Below are 10,252 nucleotides of genomic sequence, written 5' to 3'. Positions count from 1 at the left end.
AGAATTAAAAGTATCCTGACAAGCCTTCTACTTGTTTATCACTTAAAATCAGTGACCATGCTGAATGCCTACAGATTACAAAAGTATAAAAGAAATCTTATAAATGGGTATGCACAGGAGTCTAGGTTACTAAAAGTTTTAAAGCCTAAGTTTAAACCAAACTAATCAAAGGAGTTGAGAGTAAAAATTGGCTTTCATCATTAATCACTACTGTTCTGAGGCCCTATGTTTAATATAATTTTCTAAGTAGAGGCTTCAGAGAGAATTGTGAGGATACTTTCATATTTGCGTAGAAGGAAAAGTTTGCCATCCATTCTAGTGTCCCTAGTGTTATACTGATGTGCACCTTGGATTTATTTTGTTCCTATGTATAAACTCATACCTCACTTCAAAGAAAAGGAAAATCCAAAGTCTCTCTTTTCTAAGGGGACAGAAATCCTTTGTGTCAACTGTTTGACCCTTTGCTCTGTGAGGTCCTATTGGAAATCTTCTGTAACACAATGCAGGGGACGCTTCCGTGTGTTGATGCTGTTTACACAGTGGGGTGGGCCTGACTGAAGAAAAAAAATCGCATAAACGCATGAAAGAGTATGGTCTTATTTCCAGAACAGCATGAAAGGTGACTGATACTTCCAAGGTGTCCCTGTTACTCAGGAAAATAGTCAAATATTCTTTGAACGACTGAAAGGAAGAACGAAGAAAGCAGAAGCTAGACTTATGTAGGGAGAGATCTGTGGCAGAGGAAAGGATTCTCTTTGAATCCGACAAGGGATTTGCTTGGGGGAATTTCCTGTCCAGCCCTTTATTACCAGGGTCATTGTGGATGGTGCTATGACGCTGGGCTCCCCATCGGGCAGTTCCCTGGGAGTGCAGTGGGGAATTCTTACACTTTCCCTCTTGGTCTCCAAAGGATCTCGTTTTCTGAGTGTGTCTTTCAGGTTGGCCGGAGTCTTGAGCCTGACACTTCCCTTTGATGGGACAGGCAAGCTCTGTGGGCGTGTAAACACGCTGTAACCAAGTTCTCTGCTGATTTTACAGTTTTGTATGCTCCCGAGAAGAATTGAGTGTACTCAATTGTCTATTGCTGGCCTGCCCCATAAGAGCCTGGGGGCTCCCTTCCCCTAACCCAGAACTAGCTGCACTGGGGGCGGGGAAATGGGGGTGGGGGAGGAGTGGGAGGGCAGTGGTTTCCGAGAGCAGAGCTTCGTTACTGAGTGAGTCCCTGAATGGGGAGTGCTGCTGTCCCCAAGCCGATTGGTACTTCTTGTCAGTAAGAAACGCTAAGAGGTGGGAGTGCCTGGGGAGGGAGGCAGGCGGTCCCTACCGCAGGCGCGGGGAGCTGCCTTTCCAACCCCTCCGCCTGCTTTCCAAGCCTGGGCTCTTAGGAGTGGCTGAAGCTGCGGAGCGCTTTTGGAGCCTGTGAATGAACCCTCCTCCTCTCCCTCCTCCTTCTTCTCGCTGAGTCTCCTCCTCGGCGCTGACGGTACAGTGATATAATGATGATGGGTGTCACAACCCGCATTTGAACTTGCAGGCGAGCTGCCCCGAGCCTTTCTGGGGAAGACCTCCAGGCGCGCGGACGCAACAGCCGAGAATATTAGGTGTTGTGGACAGGAGCTGGGACCAGGATCTTCGGCCAGCCCCGCATCCTCCCGCGTCTACCAGCGCCGTCCCGCACCCTCCGCACCCTTCCCCGGGCCACCACGTTTCCTATGTGACCCGCCTGGGCAACGCCGAGTCAAGTCGCGTAGGGCTGCGGTGAATTTTCCCCCCAAACTGCAATAAGCCGCCTTCCAAGGTAATCACATTTCTTTTGTTCCCCCCTAAAAAAAAAAAAAAAAAAAAAAAAAAAAACAACTTATAGAAAAAACGCGCGAGCTTAGAAAAAAGAAGTACATTGCAATTGGTAGAAGGCTTTAATTAAAGGCAAGGAGCTGTAAGGGGAAGTTAAGAAAATGTAGGCTTTTAAAAAATGCAGGTAACTTTCAAAAGGGCTTTTGGGGAGAGGGATACAGAGGGACCTCGGTGTTGAAAAAGATTCAGACAAAAGAAGCCCAGGGTGGAGTGGGGGTAAAATGACTAACGGAATTGGGGGAAGGGAGGGAATAAATTGTAGAGAAATCATAGAAAAGTAGTGGGTTCTTGAGGTGGAGAGAAGAGAGGGACCTTTGGCACTTTGATTATTTTTTGTTCTTAACACGCTCGAGGCAAAAGTTTGAATGGGGACTACCAAGACTTGCCCACAAACAAGTCACCGAAGGCGCCTCGGTGCAGGCCACCTGGTTTCCCAGCCCCTGGTGTGTGGTCAGTGCCTGGTGTTCCTGGAAAGCCATTCCCGGGCAGCTCCTGACAGTGCGATCGGCGCCCAAGCAGCCTGGGACCTGTGCGGACCTGACCCTTTCAGACCGCCAGCAGCCTGGGCGGAGGTCCGGCCGGGGGAGGTGCAGGATCCCTGCCGTGTCTCTTGGGCGACTTGGGGACTGTCACGGCTCTCTCCCGGTGTCCCTGGGTTCTTTTGTCCTGTGCGCGGTGCGCAGGGGCCAGAAGGGAAGGAGCAGAGGATGGGGGGTGGGGTTATTGGAGCCCCGCGGAGGACTGGGAGGCCCCTGGGCGGGAAAACCCTGTTCTGAATCGGCAGGGGTATGCAAGATTTTTTTTTTTCTCACCCTGAAGAGCTAAATGGGGTCTGTCGCTCCCATCTCAACAAACAAACCGGCACCCAGAGCGCACTGCAGACAAAGGTGGCTAGGGGACCCGAATTAGGGGCCTCTGGGTCCAGTCCTCTCGCCCAGACTACAGGAGTCCTCCGTTTCCTTACATATCCCCCACCCCCTCCTAGTTCTCCGATCTAGTTGAGCAACTTTACTGGCAGGTCTAGCGGCAGCGGAGCGCGGGTGCCGGGAGCCCCGGGGGACATCCTCGGTTGGAGCGTCCCACCGTCCTGCAGAGGCGTGGGCGCTGTAGGGCGACATCCCTGCTGCGTGTGGACCGAGGGCATCCGGGTTGTCCTGGCTCGTGGTCTGTGTCACTGGGCGTGGAGCGGTCTGGGTGTTAGGCAGTGGAGAACAGGGTAGAAAAATAGTGTCATAGCCTAAACTATTTGCTCTCGAATCCAACTGCGTCCCGGCTAGCCCTGCATGTCCCTGGGAGATGCTGCGGGAAGGGGGGAGAAATCTACGCGGCGCCGGGAGAGTTGCCTTGCGGCTCACACACCGAGGCGGAGTCTCTCTGTTTGGGTCTCGTTTCTCATCTTTGTGTCTCCCTCTCTGTCTCCATCTTCTCTGCCTCCCTTCCCCTCTCCCAGCCTCTGTTCTGTCTCTCTGGCTTCCCCGACCCCTCCCCCACAACTGACAAATGAATGGCTAGTGTGAAATCCCGGCCTTCCCCGTCCTCCAAGGCAGCAGGGAGGGAGGAGCGAGGGAGGCGGTGCGCTCCTTCGGATCTGCCCCCAGTTCAGCGCCTAGGACTTGCAGAACCTAGATGTCTAGGAATTGGGAGTTTTGCAGCGGGTGTGGGCGCCCCCTGATGGAGAAGCCCCACACGGGTGCAGAAAAACGAGTCCCCCCAGACCGAGCGAGCCGCTTTCACAACCTTGTGTTCAGGGATGGAAGGCCCCAGTTTTCCCTGAAGTCATTCATTTTCCACTCCACAATCTGCGGCGTACATCTAGGGTTTTGGAGGACCCTGAAAAAATGTCTTGGTCTGTGCAAAGTGCAGCGGCGCCTTCCCGCGAGTCGGCTGGAACGCACGCGGCGCCGTGGGTCGAGTTCGCCGCTTAGTGGGAGAACGCACATGGCCGGGGTGGAGCAGGTTTCGGAGGTCTTGACGCGCCACCCTGGGTGTCTTTAAGAAAGATAATACAAATGCTGTGCTTTCAAAACCCCTGACCACCTGAACCCGACGCTAGGACCCCGCCCCAGGATATTGCAAAAGAAGGGCTCCTAATCCAAAACTTAAACTTCCTCAACTTCATGGCGCGCGTCGTACGGGAAAGTGGATGGAAGGCGCGCAGCGGGAGGGAAAAAAAAAGGGAAGGAAGGAAGGAAAGTGGAAGGAAAAAGGACTGCGGAGGGGAGGGTAAGAAGAAAGGAACGGAGATGGGGCAGATTACGTTCAAACAGCCAGGAACAGACCGGAAGGGTTTGTTTCCGGGTTTGAGTCTGAATCTCGAGACTCGTTTTAGGATAGTCTTTTTCCGCTCCCAGCGGCAACAAACGCGACAGCAGAGGCGAGCCGGGGTGGAAGGGTGGGAAAGAACTAGAGGAGCGGAGGTGGTCCAGCCCCGCCCAAAGGGGGCTGGGTCTGGGGGCCGCCCCGACTCGCTCAGCCCGCGCCAAGGGAGGACCCGCAACAGGCGCTCCCCGCAGCGGCTGGGTTCGCCCGCCGCCGCCACGTGGGTTGGAGCTCCGGCTTCCAGCCCGAGACGGGTGTGACTTCCTGGGCTCAGAGACAGCAGCACTGCCGCACGGGCGGTCGGCGCAGCCGAGGCCCCCACCCACCGAGGCCCATGGGGGCGGGGCGGGGAAGGCGGGGCCCAGCTTAGCGGAGAGAGCCAAGTGGCAGCGCACCCAGCGCTCGGGGCCGGCCGCAGCTGGAGCTGACCCGACCTCCATCCAGACCGCGCTAAACACTCTTCTTAAAAGGCTATTTAAGATTTTCTTTTCTTGCTTCTTGGGAGTGGTAGGAGGAGCATGGTGTTTTTGCCTTGAGACAGGGGAGAGGTTAACATTTACTCCAAGCAACCTTTGGCAGAAAAATGAGACGACTTTATACTGTGCTTCATTTGTTGACTTTTTAAATACAGTCGGGTCAGTCTAAAGACCATTTTTAGTCAATTAACAGATTAATTTCTTTCCAGACTGTCATAAGGAGTTCGCCTAGAATGGCAAATACTGCCGTTCGACAAGACTAACAGAATTTCATGGGGGCAAATGTGAAAGGGCTGCGAGTGTAACTGAAGTCCCTGCGTGTCAGTGAGGAGACCTGGCGGGGACTGGAAGCTCAGCACCTGTTTAGGAAGTGACTGAGCTGAAGACCTGGAGAAGCTTGGCGCCAACGAGACGCAGCTACTCAGAGCTGCATTTTAAGTCCTCCCATTTTGCTCTATCTTGGAAGAACTGGGTTTTAATCTATCGCTTCAGATTCTGAGGCTAACATCCACTTCTTTTTCTGTCTGCTAAAAGCTGTGACCTAATTGTGTTAAGTACTTCTTTACGATTTTGCCAAACTCATCCTGAAAATGTTCATATAAAGTCCTAAAATAAGATGTGAGTGTAATATAAAAAGAGGAAGGTACTAATGGAAGTAGCAATTAGTGCTGTGAGATAGCAGCGGTTCCCAGTTTGTAACTTGGAAATGTTAAGAGCAGTGCGTCAGGGAGAGGGTCTCCAAGAGCCTGACTTCTTGTTCTGAACTCTAAGTAAAGAAAGAAATATGTTAGAATTCTATTGTCTGCCAGCACTAATACTGCAAAGGGTTCCAATGGATTCCAATGTGATTGAGCAATTACTTCTCCACTACCAAGTCCACAGTCCTGAATCTTCTTGTGGGAAGATTAGGTAGGAAGAGGGATGAGATTCAAGACAATCATTTAGGATTTATGTTAGAGTTCAAAGTTTTGTTTCTTTTGGTAGATAAACACAGAGTTGGTTTTCAATCGTATTTCCTGTTTTCCAAAAAACAACGTTTGAAAAGAATCCCCCCAGATTTACATAGGTTTACAGATGCCAGTTTCTTCTTTTTCCCTGTGTTTGCAAACTAGAGGAGGATGCCTTTGATATTCCAGAATACCTGTATCTATACACTGATAAATTCTGCTTGGAAAGGACCTAAGTAGCTAAACCAAAGGTGACGATGATTAATGTTTAAGATACTATCCATTGTTCTATCTTTTGTTATATTATTAGGCTTAAATACTTTGGAGTTAATAATTGATCACTTAACTGACAGAGCCTTTGAAAGCACAGAGGTCAACTAACTCTGTCTCCCAAAGTCTGGCAACTAAACCCTCCTTTCCTGGTGAGATTTAAACACTTCTGTTGATGACATTCATGGACAAACATCAGTAAACACTGTATTTAAAATGGGCTATTGCCCTGTGATGGAGCAGAACTTCTCAAGACACATGATTCTTTTAAGGGAAAGAATTAATGACTGTAGTAGGCTATTTTTTCACCACCCACCTAGAGAAACCAGTTAGGACTGACAAACACTCATTGTTGGGAGTTGCTGGCTCTGGTCTGAGAAAATATGCTGATTGTTACATAGGTCTGTAATTCACCAGAAAACACAAAGCATGTACTCTCACTGATTTGGGATCAGAAAAAGGGGGATTAGAATTGAATGCCTTGGCCAAGCTCCATTTCAATTAGTGAATTTTTTGCAGTTTCCTCTTTTAGCCTAGACTTGGTAAATTACATAGATATAAAGTGTGTGTGTGTGTGTGTGTGTGTGTGTGTGTGTGTGTACAGGGTTTTTAGACACTGCTAAGTTCTTACCATTGAATGTTTTAGAGGTATTTCAGTGGTCAGTATAAAGAAACTTTGCTTAATGTGTCAATTCTGTTTCCTGAAACATCTCTGGGTAGATGTTCCATCTATAAAAGGGTACAAATGTATATACTTTTTCCCATATCTATATACATCCTACCTCATTTTTCCAAGGATTTTAAGAGGTGTTCATTTCTATAAAATAAGATTACATATTTCACAATAAACACATATATGTGATAAATTATAATCATTTTATTATTAAATTATTGATATGATATTACCTGAGGAATAGTGCAATGAGCACTAGACTTGAAATTAGAAAGTTTGAGTTGGACTCACCAGCCGAGGAAACCAAGTAAAGATACTACATTTGGACCTTTAGTGTCACAATCTATTAAATGAATATGCAGTTATAAAGATCAAAAGAGTAACTAATTGGAAAAACTGTACAGAAAAGGGATGATAATATGCCTGTGGGATTCAAATTGATCTAATTCTATAATTTTGATAATAACCACATTACCCAAGCCATATCGTTCCTACTAAATCTATAAAATAAATCAGAGAGGGGCATATTGTTGTAAAAATTGTTTAGTTTCATTAATTGGAAGACAGATGCCAGAAATTGACTCAAATGAACTTGGACATTCAGTGGAAAAGAAGAATTATTCAACAAATGGTTTTAGGACAATTGACGGGTCCACTCAAAATTAGACTCAGTCTCTGCCTGATTTCTCATCCTAAAAGAAATTTAATATGAATTAAATATGAAATGTAGGTGAAAACTTTTAAAAATGATAAAAGAAAATCATGGGATTAAAAAAATAAGTTAGGAATAGAGAAACTTGTTCCAAGCAAAGCATAAAACCCAGTAGCCATTCTTGGAAATATTGATAGGTCTGACTAAGTAACAATTAAATTACACAAAAGTGAATAACACATTTGGAAAATATTTATGACACCTGAGAGATAAAGAGTTAATAACTCTTGATATTCCATGGACTTTTATAAATAACTTTGAAAAGTCCACATCTACCAAAATATGAGCAAATACTGTATACAGGTAGTGGCAGAAATAGATATAGAGTTTTAAAATTATATAAAAAATCATGCAGCCTCATCCATAATTAAATAAATAGTAATTAAAACACCAGTGATATGTTATACCATTTTTTCACCAATCAGAGGAATAACACACAAAAAAATTTGTTTTCGTTTTTGTTTTTGAGATGGAGTCTCACTCTGTCACTTAGGCTGGAGTGCAGTGGCACGATCTCAGCTCACTGCAACCTCCACCTCCTGGGTTCAAGCAATTCTCCTGTGTCAGCCTCCCTAGTAGCTGGGATTACAGGTACCCACCACCATGCCTGGCTAATTTTCATGTTTTTAGTAAAGATGGGGTTTCACCATGTTGGCCATGGCGGCTGGTCTCAAACTCCTGATCTCAAGTGATACAGCCACCTCAGCCTCTCAAAGTGTTGGGATTATAGGCATGAGCCACCATACCTGGCAAAAAGAAAATAAAAAAACTTCGATGCAAGTTTTATGTTGGCCAGGTTGCGGAGAAACTGGGTCTCTCATATACTATGGTGGGAATGTAAGTAGGTTCCTCCATTTAAAAAAATAATTTGGCTATCACATTTTTTTGATTATCAAAAATTTTTAAAAGATGTATATACTCTATGATCCAGCAATTCTACTTTTGATATTATTATATGGATGGATATTGGTACCAATGTCACTCAAGACAAATGGACAAGGATGTTCTTTGCAGCATTGCTTCTAAGAACAAATATCTGGAAACAGTGTAAAGTCTCATCATAGGGAACTGTTTAAATAGAAGTTGCTGTATCCACCTAATGGAAAACTATGCAACTGTCAAAAATAACGTGGTTTTTTGTTTTTTTTTTCTGAAAAATTGTTTTTGCTGATTTGGAACATTCTCCAAAATATATTGTATTTTAAGTGAAAAAAGTAATCTACAAAATCTACTGTATAAACTACAAAACTGTTTATATAGTATACATCTAACTATGTAAAATGGGTATATATTCATTCCTTTAACAAATATGTATTGAGTGTTCTAGGCATTGCGGATACAGGAGTGAACAAAACATCAAAGACAGCTCTGTCGAAACTTTTACCATGGTAGGTAGAGAAAGTCAATTCCCAATCCCATATGCAAAATGGCTATGTGTGCTATGACAAAAATAGAGCGTAGGAAAGGGAATGGAGTACAGTTTGTCTTAGGTAGAGTGATGAGAAAGGAGTTCACCAGGTAGAGAACAGAGGAGTGCTAAGGTGCAACAACGTGAAAATCTTAGCCACGTCAAGGTTCAGGAATCCAGTTTCAGGTTAGTAATAAATTCACATGACGCTATTACTTGTATGAAACAAATTTATGAAATTTCACATCTAAATCATGTGATTTCTCTCTGCCTTACAATGACTCTTTCTGTGAGAAAGAACCAAGGAGCACTATGATGCGTGATGCTCATTACATCCACTTTGTAGCTGAAGTATCCTAGAGAGTTGGTTGTCTAGGGGAACTAATTAGCAGAATGGGCAGAATGGTAGACAAAACCACCGTGTCTGTGTCCTCAGGTCACCTTGCCAGCTGAGCTTCCCCCAAATCAAGGGAGAATACTAAATATCTATTTAATAGAATCTGGGCTTTCTCTCTGAGGCTGCCCATCCCTGGAGTGTCCCTTATCCTCCTTGCAGACATTTCTCATGGATAGGCGTTCTACTGACCTTGTCATTTATGTATCCTAGGCAATGAAAACTCTCAGTACCCTGTACCTGGATTGTTCAATGACTTCTTCCCTTCTCAATGACTTCACTGGAGAAGAAGGCTAAATATAGGCACTGGCTCTCATATCTCCCAGGTCTTTCCAGGCAGACAGACTTGTTATCACTAGCAGACATGGAAAAGTGGAAGAATGGAAATAGAGATTTGGAGTGGTGCTAAAACAAAGACAGAGGCTTCAGAAAGCTTTCCATTTAATAAGGTCAAATGTAGAAGACAAAAGACGTAACTTAATGACCAAGGATCGGGATCTAGCCTTGAGAAATTTAGAGACATGGAATGAATGCCTTGGACTCCAAGGAAGAGGCAATGGAAATGTAGTTCTGGGCAGCTAAAGTCAATAAAGCCCTCTGATATATTTACTATAGAAGCAAATGATCATCCTTTAATTCAAGGGTTGCAAACTTAGGTTACTACAGGGGCCAGGCTTGGAGTGGAAATGGATAAGAGACTAAGAAGGGGAGTAATGGCCTTGAGCACACAGACCCAAGGGGAGAGACTATTGCTTGGTTAGTGCTCATGACCAGCCAGCTGAAATATAGACTTAGTGTTGCTAGACGTTCTGGTTTTTTGAAAGAAGTTAGAGATCTGATATTTAGTGTAAACCTTCTAATTTTTAAATTGAGTAACTTATTCAAACATATTTATGCAACTTATTTAAATGTAGTTAAAGCATATCTGATCTCTTCTTTGTATTCTTACCTAGTCTTGAGGGTAATCTTAGGGAAAGCGATGCGTATGCTTGTTATGCCTATGTAGATGGAGGACCATTCTCCCCTCCCCAGCAAAAAACTAAATATTTTATAAGGATTAAGTATGACACAAAGAGTTAGACTTTTGAGTATTTAAATTGAGTAGGAAACGCAGTTGCAGAAGATCGTTTCCTGGGTCAGGATGACACCCGTCGTTTTTTAAAAATGAGATTTGACTCTATAGATATTGGTGAACATTA

General features: G+C 45.1%; 1 protein-coding gene across 3 annotated transcripts in view; it reads left to right on the top strand.

The window, feature by feature from the left end:
* The first annotated feature begins 1,275 nt into the window (after window positions 1-1,275).
* The window catches only part of VCAN (versican), a 107,275-nt gene continuing 98,298 nt past the window's right edge, over window positions 1,276-10,252 (top strand). For 2 of the 3 annotated variants that reach the window (XM_074384085.1, XM_010340685.3), the window contains exon 1: window positions 1,294-1,798. The gene's annotated coding sequence lies outside the window, so the exon portion shown is untranslated. Of the gene's footprint in view, window positions 1,799-10,252 lie in introns of all 3 variants that reach the window. The other variant, XM_003920784.4, reaches the window with a different exon arrangement.

The sequence above is a fragment of the Saimiri boliviensis genome, chromosome 1, assembly GCF_048565385.1.
Source record: "Saimiri boliviensis isolate mSaiBol1 chromosome 1, mSaiBol1.pri, whole genome shotgun sequence".
NCBI lineage: Eukaryota > Metazoa > Chordata > Mammalia > Primates > Cebidae > Saimiri > Saimiri boliviensis.
Note: the sequence above shows the minus strand (reverse complement) of the source record. Positions and strands in the feature narration are given on the sequence as shown.